Source organism: Aulonocara sp. 'chitande type north' Nkhata Bay, linkage group LG18 (assembly GCF_057382095.1).
Source record: "Aulonocara sp. 'chitande type north' Nkhata Bay isolate Kocher_YH1m ecotype deep benthic linkage group LG18, A_spYH_male_GT1.1, whole genome shotgun sequence".
Classification (NCBI taxonomy): Eukaryota; Metazoa; Chordata; class Actinopteri; order Cichliformes; family Cichlidae; genus Aulonocara; species Aulonocara sp. 'chitande type north' Nkhata Bay.
Window position 1 is genome coordinate 4,688,575 of NC_141361.1, and position 20,976 is coordinate 4,709,550.

Here is a 20,976-nt window from a genome sequence, read left to right on the forward strand (position 1 = left end):
AGGAAGGGCCTTAATCTTGTGATTTTTGTTGGAGATCCAACATGTGGTGTGATCCCTAGTTACGCCACAAGGGGGCACTTCCGCCCCAGTGAGATGGTTTAGTGTGACGCTACTGCTCGTCTTCAGATCTGGCAGAAGCGAGAGAGGAAACACACTACCTGTCGTCCATCTCATAATTTATCTGTTTTTTTCAGGTTAGTAAGTAATAAGGCCACACATGTGGTCCACATAATTTACATGCCAAATAAGGGTAAAACCTGACCAGCAGTTTGTTTTGCTGGGATCTGTATTCGTCTGTTTTGCTCATTGAAATGTGTTACGATCGAGAGTAGGAGCTAGCTTAGCTCGCCACATCCTAGAGTAGCTGTTAGCTTTGTTGTTTTCTAAACTTAAGGCACCCTCTTGTAACAAAAGTACACCACGGCTCCTGTATATTTGAGTTAATGTGTTCGCAGAGACAGTTTGATATGTTGTCACTGTTATTGTCTAAAGTTAGTGTAATAACCTATAATAATTCTGATCGCTCTGCAATGTTGATGTGGAGATTTCCACTACACAGATACGCCATTAGTATATGGTACAATACTGGAATGTTTGCTTTATCAAACGATGTGTGAAAAAAAGTGTGATTTATAGCTCTTAGTAACAAACAACAGAGATGACTGTTTAGATTTTTGTTTATACTATTATTATACTATTTTAGTTTATTCTGATTTTGGGCTTTGGGAATGTGAGACAGAGATGTTAAGAAGTTTTTGCAACCTGTTGTGAACACATGAATGTGTTTAAATAAAGATCTGGCAGAAGCGAGAGAGGAAACACACTACCTGTCGTCCATCTCATAATTTATCTGTTTTTTTCAGAACCAGACATAATCTGTCAGCCGCCCTCTTGCTTGGGGTGTGTTACACAAACACATGATGTTCCTCTAAACACACTTTTTTGTAAACATTTATACCAGTATTATTGCAGATCATATGATATGTCACAGCCCTAATTCTGTTTGTTGCATATTCCATTAAAACCTGTAATGAAGATGAAACACGTATTTACATTCATTTGATGTGATATTTGTATCGTGTTGAGCTGTGGAGGTGACAAAAAAGTTGCTGAGATGTTTTATTTTTTTGTTTAGTGGAGAGGTTTTACTCCACAGAGTCAAAGCTGGAAAGAAACACACATGAGACCAAACATTTTGTGATTTAATCTCGATTTTCATGAAGACTGAATTTCAGCATGTGCTCATCCTGTTGATTCGTATGTTGGTGTTGGTTATGTGTCTTAAAAGTGAAATAAAGATTTCTTTAAAACTTCTTGTGGCTATTTTTTTAAGGCACAATCTTTACAACATGAAACAACGTCTGTGAAGCACATTTTGTACAGTGGGCAGGGAGACTTGCCCATCACTGTGGTGGTGGGGTGGATGAGATTTGCCTGCGGTCACTTAAGGCTCTGTATGTTGTGGGTCTGTCCTGGTTGTCCTGCTCAAACATTGTATGGAAGTTGAGGTCAGTGCCTTCAGACCGGCCAACTATGGTGGTAATCATGGTCCCCTGTTTTATGAAGGGAGTGTAGAGGGTATGTTTGCACTTCAGGCCTCCCTAGGAAGGTCTATATCTGTAGTCACTTTCACTGTTTTCTTATTGCTGTTTCAAATTGTTGTTTCTGTTTGTAGCCTTTTTATTGAAGGATTTTGGTTTATATTATTAATATGTGCATTTGTTGTTATTAATAATATTTGCTTCACTCTCCATTTGATGTGTTTTTGGTATGTTTTACTTTTAATTGTTCTATGATTATGTTTATGTGTGGTTTATAATTATATTTAAGTTCTGGGTTTTTTTTATGAATAAAAGTGACTTAACTTGTCAGAGATATGAGACTTTGGGCATTTCCCCTTCTGTCTTATTCTCAGTGTCTTGTCTCCATGTTTATTTACCTCTGTGTTGCTATCTTTGTGTCTCTGTCTCTTTCTCTTCCCCTGTTCAGTGGGATTTAAGACTTCCAACAAATAATTTCAAAGGGTCAATTAAATTTTAATAAAACCATTTTACTCAACACTGCACTCGAATTTTAGCATTTTTTTTTACTCAGTCATAAAAAGATTCATCTTAAAATATGTTTTAGATACATTTTTATTACTTTTTTCTTTCTTTCTTTTCTTGTTGTTGTCCCGTTTCGTTTTTTAGCCATCAGAATTATTGTCTGAAGGCCAAAAAAGATGCCCAACTAACTTAATTTACCAAATGGACCATCACGGCCTTGCCATATTGGTCCATTTGATCAACCTTTGTTATTATTTATTTATTTTAATTTATTTTCAGTTGTTACAGATAGGACAGACATGACTGGGGGATAGGAAGGAAGGAAGGAAGGAAGGAAGGAAGAAAAGGGGAAGAGGGACAGTGAGAAAGGGCACTTAAAAAATATCTCCCAGGTCACCTGTTGAGAGAAGAAAATAAGAGAAAACAAGCAAAAAAGAGAGCAACATAATAACACAACACCATTGCAATAATCTAGCTAAGTGTAAATAACAGTAAATATTAAATACTGAATGTGATTGTGCAGCACGCAAGATTGACATCGCATAATGTGGTTTGAGGTAGCAGCCAAGAAAGGTGTAGCTTGTGTGTGTGAACACCTGTGTGGATGAGTGCTCGTCTATTCAAAAGGCTTCTCCATGTAACGATCTGCTAGAAGGTGTGGGGAGCCACAGCCCCGTCCCCCAGGGCATGAAGCAGGCATGGAGGAGATCCAGGCCCCAGACATCCAGAGGCCCCCAGAGTGCGAGCGCCCAAAGAGGACCACCGGAGGGGCAACCGTGCCACCTTCCTGGGAAGAGCTGAGGAGAACCCCAGATGAGGGGTCACCCAACAGCCACAGAGCAGAAGCCAGAGGGGGCGGCAGTGACGTACACGCGGGCTCTGCCGGCAGTCAGCTGTGCCAGAGTGAATCGAGCCCCCGCAAGGGGCCCGACCGAGCCACAGGCACCAGGCCCCACCAAGCAGCCGTACCGGGGAGTAAGCTGGTACAAACCTGAGCGTCCAGCCCTGGACACCAAGAACGCACCGATGTCTGAGGGCATCAGCCACCAGCAGGGAGTGTGGTGAGGGGAAATAAGCCTCCATACCTTGGAGGGCCTGAGATGTTCCAAGGGGGTGGAGTGTAAGACCCGAGCTGACATATAGACACAGACGAATAGGCGCACACAGACCTAAACATGCATTCCCACCCTCATGCACACATATACAAATACTCGGCGCTCATCCAACCTGGATACAGACACAAAGAGTATTTTAAACTATTCTGTAAATTCTTGGAAAGTGGTCTTTTTTGGGGGGGACCTCTGCTACTACCAGAGGTTGTCTGCACCACACCAGGGCCTGTGCTGCTAGCATAAACCAACTGAGCCTCAACCAGGGCCTGTGCTGTTTTCTGAGGCCATCTCACTGCACCGGGGCCTGTGCTGCCAGCTGGATCCATCGGCACCATCCCAGGACCTGTGCTGCTGGCTGAGGCCATCTGCACCGCACCAGGGCCTAGCTGGACCCATAGGCACCACACCAGGGCCTGTTCTGCTAGCATAAACCAACTGAGCCTCACCAGGGCCTGCACTGCCGGCTGGACCCATAGGCACCACATCAGGGCCTGTGCTGCTAGCATAAACCAACTGAGCCTCACCAGGGCCTGCACTGCCGGCTGGACCCATAGGCACCACATCAGGGCCTGTGCTGCTAGCATAAACCAACTGAGCCTCACCAGGGCCTGTACTGCCGGCTGGACCCATCTGCACCACCCCAGGGCCTGTACTGCTGGCTGGGGCCATCTGCAGCACACCAGGGCCTGTTCTGCCGTCTGGACCCATAGGCAACACCCCAGGGCCTGTGCTGCTGGCTGGGGCCGTCTGCAGCACACCAGGGCCTTTGCTGCCGGCTGAACAAACTGCATCTGTGTTGCTTGTGCAAGACATCAGCACCACACCAAGGCCTGTGCTGCTCGAAAAGCTTATCTGCAATACATCGGGCGCTGTGCTGTTGATTGAAGCCTTCTACACCACATTGGTGAATGTGCTAGCAGAAGCCCTCTGCTAGCAAGCCACCAGGACCCGAACTTTTGGCTGGAGCCTTACTTGCCATCCTAGGTTTGTGCAGCCTATTTAATTCAGCATCAACAATCATTGTGTTTTGGATAATGGCTTTTTTAATAACTTTACTTTGCTTATTGGCCGTGGGGGACTTTTGGACTCTCAATTTTTCTAAGATGAGAACATTTAACAGTGACCCCATTCTGCGAGACATGGTTCCCAGATCTACATGCGTCACTGCTGCTATACATCCTGTACAATTTCCAATGTATTTGGAACAGGACATTAATCATTTTGAACTACAGAAAGATTTACCTCATCTTCAAAACCTTCTTGCTTTGTACAATTACAAAATTAGTTATGAAAAATCCTGCTTTGTGTCAACATTTCACACGTCAAAATCAATAAGTACAAAGCAGAGACTTCTGATCGTCTTACTACTGCTCTTATCTGGTAATGTGCAACCTAACCCAGGCCCTGAGCTGCAATGTAGCCAGACACCATCTGAATTTAAATCCTCACCTGGGCTGAAGATAGTTCATCTTAATGTGCGCAGTTTGTTACCCAAGATGGATATGATCAAGATCTGGGTTCAATCAACAGATGCAGATATTGTCCTCATTTCTGAAACTTGGTTGTCTAAATATATATCTGATGAACATGTTAGCATGGCTGGCTACAATATCTATCGCACCGATAGGTTTAAGAAAGGTGGTGGTGTTGCTGCTTATGTTAAGTCAAAATTTGATGCTACAATAGTTCTATCAGAATCAATTTGCAAACAATTGGAATTTTTGGCTCTGAATGTGAATGTTGCAAAGGGTCTTTGCATAACAGTTGCTTGTTGCTATCGACCCCCTTCTGCCTCCACAGAAGCTCTGCGTTCTTTAAACCTTTTGCTGTCCAGACTAAATTATGGGGAGCTTGTTCTAGCTGGTGACTTTAACTGGGATTGGCTCAAAACTGTTTCAGATGATTTTAAATCTTTCTGTGATTCTATCAGTCTTACCCAGCTGGTCAATTTACCCACTCGGCCGAATCTCAAAAGCCCCGAAAAGTCTACCTTGATTGACTTGATTTTGACAAATGTTCCTCATAAATTTTCATCTTTGGGTGTCTTTTGTAACGACTTAAGTGACCACTGTGTTGTTGCTGCTATTAGAAATACTAAAGTGGCCAAGTCACAACATGGTATTATTTTTAAAAGAACTCTTAAACATTTTAATGAGCAAGCATTTTATCATGATTTGTCAAATTATGACTGGAAGAAAATAGGATTGATCCCTGATGTAGAATTAGCGTGGGCATTCTTTAAGGATGGGTTTATGCAAATTGTGAATAAACATGCTCCATTAAGAAGATATAGGATAAAAGGTCGTGAAAACCCCTGGTTCTCCCAAGAGCTGGCAGATATCATTCATGAGCGTAATCTGGCTTGGGCCAAAGCGAGGAAAACAGGCTACCCCAGTGATTGGCTTCTTTTCAGACAACTAAGAAACAGATGTACTTCCTCTATTAAGAAAGCTAAAACAGAATATTATCTGTCTGTCACCACTGAGAACCTAAATAATCCACAGAAGTTCTGGAAAATCATTAAGTCTCTTTCAGTGAGTAAAAGCTCCCACGCTCTACCCACCTATGTTTTTAAGGATTCTGTTCCTGTTTATGATAGGAAGGAGATTATGAATTGTTTTAACAAGCACTTTATATCTTCTGGCTCTTTGTTTGACTCTCTGAACCCAGTCTCTGTAAAATCTGGCACAAACCTTCCGGTGTACACTGGTCAGCCATTTAACTTTGTTCCTTTCTCTGTGCAGGAGGTCTGTAAAGCTCTTAAACTGTTAGATCCTAGAAAATCTCCAGGGCCAGACTTACTAGATCCTTACTTCTTGAAACTGGCAGCTGATTTTGTAGCAGAGCCTCTCACAACACTTTTCAACCTCACACTGGATACGAATAAAATTCCCTCAGTATGGAAATCAGCTTTTGTTGTTCCTCTATTAAAAGGGGGCGACCCAGCAGTGTTAACTAATTACAGACCAATATCTAATCTATCTGTGCTGGCTAAAGTTCTTGAAGCTCTTGTGTGTGAGCAGTTAAAGGAGTTTTTGCACATCAATGCCATTTTATCTGAATATCAATCAGGCTTTAGGAAGAATCACAGTACTATCACAGCTGCAATTAGAGTGGTAAATGATATTACTATTGCACTTGATAAAAAACAACACTGTGCATCCCTTTTTATTGATTTGTCAAAAGCATTTGACACTGTTGATCATTGTATTTTAAAACTTAGACTCTTCCAGTCAGGACTCTCTGAGAGAGCAGTGGCATGGTTCTCAAACTACCTCAGTAACAGGACTCAGTGCATTAAATCTGACGGTCTATGTTCTGACTTTGTTACAGTGCACAACGGAGTGCCACAGGGTTCTGTATTAGGTCCCCTTCTATTTATCATTTACGTAAACAATCTTAGTCTACATGTGCCAGATGCAAACTTGCACTTCTATGCTGATGATACAGTTATTTACAGCTGTGGTTCAACTCTTGTCCAAGCCATCGACTCCTTGCAGAAAGCCTTTTCTGCTGTCCAGCACTCATTACATCAGCTTAAACTTGTTCTCAACGCAGACAAAACAAAGCTCATGTTGTTTTCTAAATCAAGGAGACGAGCCCAAACAATCCCATCAGTAACCACTCTTGAAGGTAATAAAATAGAGTTGGTTCACACCTATAAATATCTGGGAATCTTAATTGATGACTCGCTTACCTTCAAACCACATGTAGAGAATCTTGTGAAAAACCTGAAGTTAAAACTGAGATTTTATTTTCAAAATAAGTTGTGTTTCTCTTTTAATACAAAGAAGCGGCTTGTTGCTGCAACATTCTTGCCTGTGCTGGATTATGGTGATATTCTATATATGAATGCTTCTGCTCAATGTCTTCGAATGGTTGATTCTGTGTATCGTGCTTCTCTGAGGTTCATCACTAACCGTAAATTTCAGACTCACCACTGTGAGTTATACTCTCAGGTAGGATGGCCTGCTTTGGTAAGTCGGAGGAACTCTCATTTATACAGTTTTATATATAAGGCGATACTTGGGTTGCTGCCTTCTTATATATGTTCCCTGCTTGTAATGAAACATGCTGGTCGGTATTCTCTTCGTCCGCATGGTTACTTGTTGCTTTCTGTTCCATTTGCCCGAACTGAACTTGGTAAAAGAGCTTTTGTCCATTTAGCACCCTTGGCCTGGAACAAACTGCAGAAGGAATGGAAAATGACTGAATTCATTTCATTAAGTGATTTTAAATCTAAACTACCAATCCTTGAGGCCAAGTCCATAACATGCAACTGTTTCAATTAGATTGATTGTCATTTTAACTGACTTTTTATTTTATTTGAATTTTATTGAATTTTATTTTTTATTTTATTTGTATTCTTTCACTTATTGTTGCATGTGTGTTGTTGCTGCCTGTGTTTGAGTAATTTCTGTAACTGTGAGACATCTGCTGCTGCCTATCTTGGCCAGGTCTCCCTTGAAAAAGAGGTTTTTAATCTCAATGGGATCTTCCTGGTTAAATAAAGGTTAATAAATAAATAAATAAATAAAAAATGGACACTGTACATGTACTGTACAGCACGGCCCCTCCTGAGAACCCTCAATGTCTACATGCATTTAAAACTGGGTGGTGGGCACTATGGAACGCCAGGACTGCCATAATGAATTAATTAAATACATCATTAAATAATTAATTAAATGTGGCAATAATTAATTAAAATTGGAATTAATTAATTAAATAAATAGTTATGACACATGTAATTAATTAGTTATTGACACATTTAATTAATTATTTATGTATTTCACATTTTAATTAATTATTGACACATTTAATTAATTATTGACACATTTAATTAATTATTTAATGCTATATTTATTTATTTCATTTTGGCAGTCCTGGCGTCTGGCTCTCATCTTGAAATAATTTTATCTGTCAGCCTCACCCATCAAACTCAGGGGGCGGGGTTAACGCTGCCCATGCAGCTTCTCTAACATTTGATTGGTTGCCGTGCAAAGTAAGTCAAAACAGGTCGATCCTAGATAATCGATTGCTTGTGTAGACTTGGGGCAGCCAGGTATCCCAGAATGCATTTCAAATCACAGGCAGCAATGGTGGTGGTGTAGTTTTAAAATATCCCGTTTTTCTGTCACCAACTACACTTTTAACAGTGTTTTAGCTGCGAATGTCGCGCCGTAATCTTCACATGTCTGGTCAGGTTGTCAACATAGAACATGTTTGCAAAAGTGCTCAGATGTTTTCAGAGATTTCACTAGCTCTGCTAACAGTTAGCATGCAGAGTGCACCGAGGGGGTTACGTTAACCGGTTTGTTTACATATTCCACTCTCCGTGTTCCACATGTTGCATTCGCAGATTCTCATTTTCACCGAACGATCGTCTCTTTCCGCCTGGTCTTGTGTCTCTGTGCTTCTGTAACATAAAGAACGAGCTGACATTTTTCTCACGAAACCAGCGATCAGCTCAACAGACCCTCAGTTTACCTGCATGCAGACGGAGGTCAGACAACAATTTTACATGTATGATCTTAAAACAGGACACAGCCACTATACGTGCTGCACAGTAAAAAATGGAGTGTCAATATTTCAGTGTAAACCTATTTTAACCTAGAGAGAGTATATACAACTCTGTGAGGAGTAAACCAGCTCTAACGTCAGAGTTAAAAGTCAGTGTAAAGTTCTGTAGACACGGAGTGAAGACATAACTCCACACAGTGTTGATTAGTACCAGTCCGCAGGCGTGTGCGGTCTGAGAGCTACCACAGTCAGGTAAGTTAAGTTAACATTCCCATACTGGTAACATTGTTTAGTAAGTATTTTTAAACTAAATAGCTCTTTATAGTTACACTGATGTCGAGTTAGCAGCATTTACCCATAGGCAGTGGCGGCTCCTGAAAAAAATCTCAGGGGGGGCAATTTTTATGATATCGACTAAAATGACCCATTTAACCCTTTAAGACCTACCATAGAACCAAGTTCGCCAGAGCTTATATTATATTTTTACATGCTGTGGAGCCATTTTTGGGAGCATTTCAAGTTGCTATACATCAATACAACCATTATAGCCCAAACTTTAATAATATGTCTGCATTAGGTGCATAGTAATTACATAAATTGCAAAAAAGTGCAATAAACTACAAAAAAATTGAAAATCGTTTTTGTTTTTTTAACATATATTTCTAGTTAGAGAAATTTAAGAGGCTTATCCCTCAAAACTGTAAATACAAAAAAGTTACACAAAGTAGTTTCCCACCACAGGAAATTTATTTTGAGTGTCTTCATAGTTTTATTTTTGAAATACACCAATTTTTATATACTGCAGGAAAAACAAAAATAAATATTATAGTGCAAATTTGCAAAATAACAGCATATGCATCAAAATAAACTATTTCCAGCAGTGCAATATGAGTCTTAAGCATCCCAGAAACGACACAGAAAGTCATAAAGTCAAACATAACTTTTTAAAACACATAACAAGTAAAACACAAGCTCATAAGGCCTCGATCGTAAAAAACTACAAAATGACGTCACTTCCGGTTTCGGGCAGGTCATGCGGTCATGTGATAGTTCGCGCTGATGGACGTAGGAAGTGTTACAAACAGCTGATGGATCAGCGAAGCGTGTTTCTGGAATATCATGTTTTTGTTGCTGCAAGTGATTTTTATGCAGTTTTTGCAAAGCTATATGTGGAAGGAAACTGTGACCGAGGACAAGCTGATGGCATAAGATGTAAGTACAACTCCTCCAGTTTCATATGCAAAAAAAATTATTGCGCTAGCTTACTTGGTTGCAGAGCTACCGGGATTTAAAAATAGTTACGCAAAACAGAGCGTGCCCGCTCCGATCGGCTGTAAAGGGTTAATGAGTACATCAAACAACACAATTTAAATTTAAATTTAAAATGAACAACCATATTCTGGCCATTTGTATAGATTTGTAAAAATGAACATGAACAGATTTTTTTTTTTTTTTTTTTGAATGAATGAAAAATAACTATTGAAAACAACAACTGTAAACTGATTGGGGGGGTGGGCTAAATGCGTCCCCGCATTGCTAGCTCAAAAGCACCACAAAACTTAATACAATCGATGATTTTAGATAAAATATGACGGTTTTTATCTACCTCTTCGTTGTGCCTTCTTAAAGCAATCCGATGTCCATCATCTAGCTGCGCCGCTATGCTAGTTTTCCCTAGCACAGCTAGCTTTACACTGTTGTCCATATGAACTCGTGAGCTTTCATGTTTCTTGATTCGTTCGGAGAGGTGCTTTAAGTCGGTTTGTCCAGATTGTGTCCACGTCAAATCACACTTGTCACTTTTGAACAGTATGCACGGGAAACAAAAAAGTGCATTAGCTGTTCCACAGCCTGTCAGCCACGACTTGCGCTGGAACCAACTCCGACAAAAAGTCCTGTTGTATGCTTTTGACTTCTCCTTCGTTGCCTGGGTTAGTTGAATTTCGGGCTTGTCAGGTCCCAACTCTTTAACTTGCAGTTTTTCTGCCATTGTCCTTCTGGCAAAAGGGTAGGTTAGAAGCGATCTAACCGAATTTGGGGGAGGCTGTGCCTCAACCGTTAACAATACCGCTGCCATCGTCTCTCTCTGACCTTATAGCTCACTTAGGCTACTGACTGAGGTAAAATTCTAGAACAGCAAATCTTCGCGCGTTTTCTGCAGGGGCGCAATTTTAAGCGCCCCCAAACCATTTAATTCAGCGACGCTGATAGGTCAAATATTTATTATTTTCCCCTGGCAACCATTTAATGATAGGCTATTTCGCTGCATATCAAGGGCGCTTTGACGAGCGCCCCAGAAGAAGAAAAACACCGTTTGTTGGTTGAACTTTAATGAGTCAGCTGGTGAAAATGTTAAAATACGCCTGGCTGTATATGGGCACACACATAGTAAAACTATCATTGATGAATTTTTTAAAAATATATATTTTTACTCCTCCACATTTGGGGGGGCGGAGCCCGAGCGCCCCCTATGGGCCAGCCGCCACTGCCCATAGGTTTAATGATATTGTCGAGTAGCTACATGCTAACCATTGCTAAAAGTTCAAATGTTCGTTATATTCTCACTGAGTTAAGATTAACCTAAAACATGTTAACTATGTATTTCTTCTAAGTGCAGCTTAGATAATATTATTGTCACATGTCTAATGGGATAGTTTTAGCAACTAAATTACCGTTTATTAGTAAGCTAATAATCGCTAATTAGCTTCGAAGGAACTATCAGAAAAAGTGGGTAACATTACAATAAAGTTTACTCTACTGATTTATATTCTTTTAAGCAAATGCCAAAGGCTTACACTAATTTAGAATTAATTCAGATTATTTTATATAAATTAATTGACAGCAATGTTAATGATATGTTAATATACAGTAATTGTTCACAGAAATAAAGCGAATTGCAGTAAGAGCGACCAATACTTGATAAGTAGACTAAAGTTATTAAACAATATTAGATGTTAGTCACACTTGGTCCATTTGCAGTAACACTGGTTGATAAAGGATCTTTATTAGCAGTTAATCTTACTTATTTCTTCATGCTGTAGCTGTTAAGTAATATTGACTTTTAACTGCTTCTATTTTGTATAAAAACTAAAGCTCTAAAGTACATCCACAGTTTTAAACTCTTTCCTTTATTATTTTTTTCTCTTTTGTTTTGTGAACAGAATATGTTGCTGCGTGTTTTGTTTGGTGGGGAGCAGAAGTATGTTAGGCTGTCTGACCTGGGCCCTATTTCAGAAAGCCGGTTTAGTGCAAACTCTGAGTAAGTATACCCTGAGTTAACGAAAACTCTGGGTTTTCGGTTTCACAAAGCGAGTTCAGATGAATCCTGAGTGAGTCACTATGACGACACACTCCGTGAAGCTAACCTGCCCCCTAGCAGGTTTACCACAACTAACCCTGACTGTCTCCGCCTCTTTGTCGGAAACCTGACAGTAGGAAGTGTCGGACATGGCGTGCCCCTACCTCGAAGAGCCAGTAGATGTTGAAGCCCAAATTCTCCGCAGAGCTCTCCGCCGGGAGAGAGTGATTAGAGCGCGTTTGGACATTTGATCATTTCCTGATGATTTTCTGTGTGAACGTTACCGTTTTTCAGCACAATCTATAATTCATTTGAATAACATCCTCAGGCCTAATATTGCTCATGTGACACATCGCGGACATCCTCTCAGTTCTGTACATATTATTTGTATTGCACTTCGTTTTTTTGCAAACGGGAGCTTTCTGTATAATATTGGTGACGCTGAGCACGTTTCCAAGGCTACCGTCTGTCGGGCAGTCAGGAATGTTACAGTTGCACTGAAACGTCTCCTGCACTCGTCTGTGGTGTTCCCCGGTCATAGACCCACAAGATTTATCAAAGAGGAATTCCACAAAATTGCAGGTATCAGGATGAACAAAACTCAATTCATGATGTGGTGATACTTGAACTACTACTTAAATTTTACATTTATTTTCAGGGTTCCCAGGCGTGATTGGCTGTATAGATGGCACTCACATTCCAATCATTGCTCCTTCAGTAAATGAAGGAGACTATGTGAACAGGAAGTCTTTCCACAGCATTAATGTACAGGTACATAGTTCCCTGTAGCATTTCAAACTAACAAATTATTTCATTATAGTAATGGATGCTAATTTGTGTTCTCTGCACTGTGAAGATCATATGTGATGCTGCCAATATTATGACAAATGTGGAAGCCAAGTGGCCAGGCTCTGTTCATGACTCACGAATTTTTCGTGAATGTACACTGAGCACAAAATTTGGACATGGTGAGTTGAAAATACTTTAAAATATATAAAGACCAATTGCTACAGGGACATTTGAACTGAAGTGTATCCTTCTGTCTTAGGAGAGTTCACTGGCTACTTGCTTGGTGATAGGGGGTATCCATGTTTACCCTATTTGCTTACCCCTTACCCTGACCCTGAACCGGGCCCACAGCAGCGATATAATCTGGCTCATTGCAGGACAAGAGCCAGAGTTGAAATGACTATCGGAATGCTTAAGGCCCGGTTCCAGTGCCTTCAAAGACTCAGGGTCACCCCAGAAAGGGCATGTGACATTATTGTGGCATGTGTGATTCTTCACAACATTGCCACAATTAGAGGAGAACACTGTCCTTCTGAACCAAACATCAGCAGTGATCCAAACCATGAACATCCTGACCCTCCCACGGACATACAAGATGGAAGAGCAGTCAGAGACACCATATGTCACAATCATTTCCTTTGACCCATCATCTCAACATGTTGAAAGAAGAATAAACAGATTTTTTGTTCAACTGGCTTTATTGGTCGCCTGTATTTCCTGTACACAAAGTATTAATAAGTATATTATTATGTATAAGTATATAACACTGAAATAATTCGTCCATCTCTGACCACTTCACCCACCCTTAACTGATGTTCTAGCAGTAAAATCTCGATCTTGGTCTTTTGGATCTGCTGCTTGAAGTGTTCCATTTCCAAGTCACATTTTTTTATTTTCTTGATCAAATGGGTCTTGTACAGCTGCTTTACAGGGAGCTATTGAAACACAGAAAATAGCATTGACATTCATAGTACATGCCTACTTAGGTTGGTTGTAAATCAGTGCTGAACATCTTACTGAGGAAAGGTTTGTTGGAGACGTGGCTGGACCCTCTTCCTCTTCATTTCCATCATCACTCTGTTAGAGACATAGAAAGTCCATGGTTTTATTATAGTACCACATTTTATTCAATTGTTATATTTTCCATTGTAAGATGTACACCTCATAAAGTGTCTCTGTTGCTTCCTCCTCTGTAACAGCTGTCAATGTTTCTTCATTATTTTCCTGTAGTAAAGAAATTAACAACATTGCTGTTCTACTGTAAACTCATATAATCTGTGGAGTATTAAGAGTACTCATAACTGCATGTTGGTCTGGCTCAACAGGAGGCTGCACCAGATGCAGTACACCATCACCATCAACTGATAGAATATGAGGTTTATACAGGTCACTTATAACTTACAAGGGACCAAATGGCAATTAACAAACATATACCAATCACCTTACACTTCATTGTCATTATGCTCTCAAAGACAACCAAGACTGAGGGAAGGCAAAATCAGTAGGAAAATAACTTCACTACAAAATAATTCATTATGGTAAAGAGTTTATCAAATGAATGAGTAGCACTGCAAAGGTGACTGTGAAGAAAGGATGTATGCACATCATGTATTATTTTGAATTTACCTCTTATGTAGGCACTTGTGTCTTGCGGGGTTACTGACTCAGAGGATGTCCCCGCAGAGATGCCTTCAGCCACAGGGCGCCCACTGTTTTGGCTGAGGGCCAACTGCTCAGCCTCTGTGAGTGGTGGTGGTGGAGGACCCCCACCTGTTTTTCAGGCCTCTGCTTTTTTTCTGTTGGCTATAACGGGTCACATTTGAGCATACAGAGTAAGCAAATATGTACTTGTAATGTGCTCAGATAATTTCAATAAGTGCTTACAGAAAGAAAATTAATGTAGCCTCTAACTGCAATTGATTTACATGGGACAAACAGACCAAGCACTATGGCTCATAATACAATTACACCTTACCTGTTTGGACTATATTTTTATATTTCATTTTTACTTGCTGCCAGGAACGTTTGGGGCCTGTTGGGTTGCACCTGCGCTCACATCACGTCACAAAATAAAATGTATAAAATAAAAAATAAAATAAAATAACGTGTTAAATGGGTGGAAATCCCTAGATCAATGTTTAAAGTAACACTCACGCATTGACTCTGTCGGCTATGTTTTGCCATGCATGCTCCCTTTGTTTTGCAGCTGAGGCTGTGTTACTTTTTTTCCGCAAAATTTGCATGTTATCGGCATATGCTGCCATCAGAATTTCGGCCTCAAGCGCTGTAAAATACATTGACCGCGCCTTCTTTCCCTCCGTCTCCATGGTGACTCGCTTAATCTGTGCTCCACTAATCAGGGCTTTATGTATCCTCGTGCGCGCGCTTGACTTGGGGTTAAAGCAACTCCGCGTTGATTTAACTAATTGTTATCAGCCTTTCTGAAACCGAATATTCCGAGTTGGACAGTTTGGGGTTACTCAACCCTGAGTATCGTTTTTCACTCTGAGTTTTCTAAACCGGCTTCCTGAAATAGGGCCCTGACATTTGATGCTTTCATGAAAGAAGGTTAGAATATCAGGATAAAACAAGATAACAACGTTTACCTGGTCAATAAACAAGCTTAATTATATTCTAAGTCAACTAGCTAAGTTGATAATTGTTTCTACTTCAACAATGAATGAGAATTACCTATATTCTTAAGCTTCATCTCATCAATATTTTGTGAAGACATAGCCTTACTCTACCATTTGATAAGAAAATGCATGGCCTTTTTTTTTTTTAACAATTTCTGTAACATTTCTTTTCTCTTACCTTACTTCAGTGTGCCTAAAATTTAACATACCAGAAGGCAGACAGCTAGATATGAAGGTGTTTGACCAGTCTGACACAGAAGTAGACGCAGAGGTGTTTGAAGAAATAGTGAAGGGGTCACCTGTAACCTTCCGAGTCATGCTGAGCAATGAAGAACTTGGTAATCACTCACATACGTATATGTTTATATGAAATTTAAAGGTTGAGATTGAAGCATTAACAGTTAAATTTAATGCTTCTGCTTTGGTCATGTTCCTTAATGCACAGGTGTATCTCTGTCATCATCATCTTCTCCATCGGATGATACAATCATTCTAAACTTCACAATGTGTGAACCTCCTGAAGAAGCAGCAACCACTGAAGGAAGACAACCTAAAAGGCCATGCCATATAAACTATGAGGCAAAAGCTGTGGGTAGTGAACATTGTTAGTCTAATTTGCATGTTTGATGTGAAGTGTTTTTATGTAATCGTTTTCCAGTTTTTCTCAAGGTTTAAAAAATTTCTGACTTCATATTTTATGTCTATTTAAGTTGATTGAAAAAATCCTAACAACAAAGCCTGGTGGTGAACACATCATACAAGAGTATGCAAAAACCAAATCTCTGACAGATGCAACTAGAAGACAGATGATAAACATACTTGCTGCTGAGATGACAGAAGCACATGGGTAAGAATCATAAATGTAGTCTATAAAGAAACATTTTTAGTATTGTATTATTTTTAATTGTGATGTTCAATGCCAATTGAGTGACGGTCATCACTGAATTTATACATTAGGACATCTCCCCCTAAAAGTGTAAGAGTGATGTATGCGCAGGGGATTGTTGCTCTGTTTCCATATCTGGAAGACCCATATTCACAACATGGATATGTAAGTAAAGGGGACTTTGCAACATTAAACACATAGTTGCCCTCAGAAATGTTGATAACATTCTGCTTGTATTTAATTACATAAGAACATCACTATGATCCAGAGAGCGGTTCAGGATACCTTGCGTGGCGGTTGAAGACAATTCAAAGAAAAGCTGCAGAGGAAAGAAGTGTCTCACTTTCCAAATCTCCTAAAAGTAAGTTCACTTGTGATTTAAATGATTCTGATCTAATTTGTAGGCAGGAGTCAATCAAATTGTTTTTTCTTAAGTTGGCGGGCCAGGCCGTGGTCGATCCAGACCACTCACCACTGAGACAGTGTTATCAGATGAGGATGTAAAAGCAGCTATTGCTCTTTTGAGACACTCTGCTGATGAAGACACTATCCGTGAAAAGATGAAAGCTACCTTCATTTATCGGCATTCAATGGTCAGCGATGATAAGAATGCAGCAGATGTCTTCATAGTCTTCCCGCGGTTTCTGGACACACCAGGACTGGTAAGACATCTTCATTTGTTGAATCACTGAAATATTCCATGCAGCTTGCAATTTCACTCATTACACCTCTTATCTTCTATTTTTGCATTATAGATAGAACAAGATTTCAGACTCCTGTTTGATGAGGTCACTGCCAACAAATTCTTGGAGAGGTGGCCCATCGATCTCAAATCAAAGATTGTAAAGGAAAGTCATGGACTTGTACCCACCTCGGAGCTCTTGGAGTTGATGTGCAATGCTGAGTCAGCTACTGAAGTTGAGAATGGTATGACTGACTGTTTTTATTTGCCATTGTTGGTTATATAGGCAATTCTGTCTATCGAATGTATTTTTGGAGTAATTCTTTGTTTATTCGTCTGTAGGCTGGGACAGTGACATGTCTGCTATCTTGCTGCTGCTACATCTGCTACCGCCATCTGCACAAGGGTGAAAGAGACCAGGAAAGATGTCTGCATCTCAAGCTGTCGATAACCTCATCAAATTCCTAAAGGTATGTTATTTAAAATATATATTCCATCACCGCCATTGTAATGTACAGTAAGGTGATCTAATCTAATGGGATAGTCACTAAATACTGCTGTTTAATGTGTTGTTGTAGGCTGGAACCAGTGTACAGCAGCATCTAGACAACATCACCCGAAGCAGTCAGCCCTACCTTCTTGCTCAGGGACCCACAAGAAGCAGCATCCACACCTTCTTCATTGTGATTGACAAGCATGCACTTCCATGTAAAGCGACAGGTTCAGTAGGAGCCCTTGATGAACTCTTTAAGGCCCATTATGTCTTTGATACGTCATACAGTTCATCCCTGACCAACTTTTTCACTTTTCTGCAAACAACCATTTACAACATTGATGTTGGGGAAACAAAGGAAACTCCCAGAGTTGCGAGCAAGAATGGTGCGTTAGTATCCATTGAGATCAAAATAATGAAGTGCTTTCTTTGCAAAAGTGATCATGGTAGACCAAACAGCCTTGTAAAACACCTTAAGGTAATTCATGGTCTCTGTACTGGGAGGACACTATATCTCAAATGTGGCCAAGTGGGATGCTCACGTTCTTTTAGTAGTTTTTCTGGCTTTAGAAAGCACCTGAACAAATGCCACGTAAGCAGTTCATTTGATTCTGCAGAACTAGATTTTTCACCAGTTCAAAGTGTTACGGACACAAGTACTACTGCTAATGTTGATGTGGTGCCTGAACATTTAGAGCATAGGTGTCAAACTCTGGCCCGCGGGCCAGATTTGGCCCGCAGCCTGATTACATTTGGCCCGCGAAGCCATACCAAATTACTATTAGAGCTGGCCTACTGGTATTATACAGTTAATATATATATTGTTTAGTATTAAGCTTTGCTTGTTCCATATTCAGGTTTTCAGCAAAACTTGTTTGAGTCCATAAAAAAAGATTCATTCTTATATCTAGAGGAAGATTTTTTTTTTCAATAAATATTAATGTTAGCCCGCGACTTTGTTCCAGTTTTGAATTTTGGCCCACTGTGTATTTGAGTTTGACACCCCTGATTTAGAGGCTGAGTCGGAATTATCTTCAGCAGACCTTGTAAATAGTTGTGCAGCTGTTATTTCTGATCTAAAGGCAGCAGGTGTAGGCCAAAGTGTAGTGAATTCTGTAGTGAATTCCATGGAAGAGATTGTTCAAGATATCCAACAACATGCTAAAGAAACAGTCATTAAGCATGTATTTAGTAATGAAAGAGAAACAGAAATGTGCAAGAAAGTTGAAGCATGTTTTGATGAGTTAGAGAATCCTTTCTCAGTTCTTAATTCTGAGTACAAGAGGTCAAAATATTTATCAGACAAGTGGGAAACTGTAGAACCAGTTGAATGTGTAATTGGCTCAAGATTTGACACAAGGCGAAATAAAAAGACTGGAACATATGATCAGGCAGTTGTTCAAGATAAATTCATGTATGTTCCAGTTTTATCAACATTGGAATCAATATTTAAGAGTCAGCATGTTGGAGAAATGTTGAAAAAATCAGACACTTGTGATTCAAGACGCAGAGATATTTGTGATGGATCTCTATTGAAGACACGCCCTCTTTTTTTCAACAGAAAAGCACACAGTTCAGATCCAAATGTTCTATGATGACTTTGAGGTTGCAAATCCTCTTGGTTCCAAGCGAGGTATTCACAAGTTGGGTGCAGTATATTTTACCTTAAGAAACTTCTCTCCCAAATGGAATTCTTTTTTGGCCAACATACACCTTTGTGCCTTATTTCATGCACAAGATCTGAAACGTTATGGTTTTAGTGAAATTCTTGTTCCTATTGTTCGAGACATTAAAGTGTTAGAGAGCGATGGTATTGAGATTCCACTATTCGGTGGTTATGTTCGTGGTAGTGTGGTACAGGTCACTGGTGATAATTTAGGCTTACATAGCTTGTTTGGTCTGGTGGAGTCTTTCAGTGCAAGGTACTGTTGCAGGTTTTGTTTAGCTGATAAAGATGACTTTCAAACAGAATTCTCTGAAGATTTCCCCCAAAATAGTGTTGCGCACCAAAGACAACCACACTGCTCACTGTCAGGAAATGTCTAATAATCCATTGCTTCCTTATGTTTTTGGTGTAAAGAGTTCATGCTTATTGAATTCACTGACATATTTTCACACAACTGAGAACTTCTCAGTTGATGTGATGCATGATGTTTTGGAAGGAGTGGCCCAGTACAAACTGAAGTTATTGTTTTTGTATTTAAAAGAACAACATCTTACATTGGGAGAAGTGAATTTGAGAATACAAAGTTTTGATTATGGATTCATGGAGAAAAACAATAGGCCAGTAGCTGTGAATTTAGGTGGAGAGTCTAATGATCTGGGACTGAATGCTATTCAGACATGGTGCTTACTGAGGAATGTTCCCCTCATGTTTGGAGATTTGGTAACCTCTACTGACCAACATCGGGGCCTACTACTTTTATTACTACAGATAGTTAACATTGTATTTTCTCCTATGTTATCTCAAGGTATGTGTGTATATTTAAAACATTTGATTGTGGAACACCACAAACTGTTCAAGATGTTGTATCCCCAGAAAAAACTTTTACCAAAGCACCATTTTCTTATCCATTATCCTCGCTGCATCCAAAAAATAGGGCCTGTACTTCATAGTTGGTGCATGCGCTATGAAGGTAAGCACAATTTTTTCAAGAAACTGCTCAAATCATTCAAAAATATCACCAAAACGCTGGCCAAAAAAACACCGGAATTATATGGCATACATTTGGCAATCTTCAACAACCTTTAGTCGGTTAGACATTGGTCCAGGAAAAATGGTGTCTTTAGATATGGTAAAAGGAGGTTCTGGAATTGCAATAGCAATGCAACTGCCCAATAGAGTTCAAGTTATGAAAGTGAACTGGGCTAAACAGAATGGTATTGTTTACCGCCCGCATTTGGTTATTTGTGGCAAAGTAGTGTCTGAAATGCCTGTGTTTTACCAGATTGAGTCAGTTCTGATAATACATGAGAAACTGGTACTTCTCATTTTGCCATTATGTACAGTAGCCTTTCAAGAACATTTCCATGCTTATGAGTTGACCAGGACAAAGCAAGATTTAGTTGTCTTTCATGTTGACAGCCTGCATTATCCCAGGCCTTTTGACATACAACTGTCGTATGGAGTGAATGACAACTGTCATTACTTACTGTCATTTGTAAGAGTTTGTTATGCTAATAAATGCTGTTACTGTAACCTGTATGTTTGTAGTTATTTTCATAATATAGGATAGATCACAGCCATTTAGAAATATAGCATCATATGATAAATATGAAAAAATAATGAAAATGAAATATTATTACACATTAGAGTGAACTTGGACTAAAAATAACTCTATAAAGTGAAATCATATTACTCTAAACAGTGTGAATAACCCTCAGTGTTAAATATTTTTACACATTTTGTTGTTAATTTTGACACTAAACTGAGTAGAATTAACACTAAAAAGTTAACACTGGCCATAGAGTAAATTTTACCCTAATTTTGAGTGGGACCAAATGTTATCTGAAAC